Source organism: Mandrillus leucophaeus, unplaced genomic scaffold (assembly GCF_000951045.1).
Source record: "Mandrillus leucophaeus isolate KB7577 unplaced genomic scaffold, Mleu.le_1.0 Scaffold946, whole genome shotgun sequence".
NCBI lineage: Eukaryota > Metazoa > Chordata > Mammalia > Primates > Cercopithecidae > Mandrillus > Mandrillus leucophaeus.
Window position 1 is genome coordinate 100,727 of NW_012110319.1, and position 1,522 is coordinate 102,248.

Here is a 1,522-nt window from a genome sequence, read left to right on the forward strand (position 1 = left end):
AGAAAGGAAGGAAGGAAGGAAGGAAGGAAGGAAGGAAGGAAGGAAGGAAGGAAGGAAGGAAGGAAGGAAGGAAGGAAGAAAGGAAGGAAGGGAGTCTCTTTGGGCCTCCTACTCAGACCCCAGTGGTAATCACTATTCTGACTTCTATCACAATATATTGGTTTTGCCTGGTTTTGAACTTTATATGTATGGAATCATACAGTATTCTTTTGTCTGGTATATTCTGCTCAGTGTAATGTCTGTGGGATTCATCCATATTGTAGTTGTGAGTCATTTCTTCTCATTGATGTATACTATTCCAATGTGCAAATATACCACAATTTATGTATCATTCTCCTATTGATGGCATTTGGGTTGTTTCCAGTTTGCACTGTTACAAATAGTGCTTTTATGAACATTATCATACATGTCTTTTGGTAAACATATATACGCATTTCGGATGGGCACATACCTAAAAGTAGAACTGCTGGGTTATGAAGTGTGCATGTGGTCACCTTAGTAGATATTGCTAAACAGTTTCCAAAGTGGCTATATCAATTTATACTCTCATCAATACCGTATGAGAGCTCTAATCACTCCACATTCTCACCAATATTCGGTATTGTCTTTTTCTTTCTAGTCAATCTAGTGAGCATGGTTTCATTTTGTATTTTTTTTTGACTACCGATGAGGTTGAGCACATTTTCCTAAGTTTTTGGCCAGTTGGCTATCCTCTTTTGCAAGATCCCTGTTGAAGTGTCTTGTGTATTATTCTATTGGATTATCTGTCTTTTTCTTATTGGTTGGTAAAAGTTATTTGTATATTCTGGATATGAGCCTTTTACTGGATATATATTTTGCAAATATTTTATCTAATTGTATGACTTATCTTTTCACTATTTTAATGGTATCCTTTGATAACCAGAAGTTTTAAATGTTAATGCTGTTCAATGTATCACTCCTTTCCTTTATGGTAATTACTTCTTGTCTTGTTCAATTCCTTCCTTACCCCAAGGTTATAAAGATATTCTCTTATATCATATTTTAGAAGTCTTATTGTTTTGCGTTTTTTTGTTTTGTTTTGTTTTGTTTTGTTTTGTTTTGTTTTGAGACAGAGTCTTGCTCTGTCGCCCAGGCTGGAGTGGAGTGGCGCGATCTCAGCTTACTGCAGCCTCGACCTCCTGGGCTTAAGCAAGCCTCCTACCTCAACCTCTGGAGTAGCTGGGACCACAGGCGTGCACCACCACTCCCTGCCAATTTTTGTATTTTTAGTGGAGACGGGGTTTTGTCATGTTGGCCAGGCTTTTCTCGAACTCCTGAGCTCAAGCAATTTGCCTGCCTTGGCCTCACAAAGTGCTGGCATTACAGGCGTGAGCCCGTGCCCAGCCTGTTTTGCCTTTTTTTTTTTTTTTTCAAGACAGAGTCTTGCTCTGTTGCCCAGGCTGGAGTGCAGTGGTGAGAACACAGCTCACTGCAGCATCCTGGGCTGGAGTGATCCTCCCACCTCAGCCTCCCAAGTAACTGGGACTACAGGCCCACACCA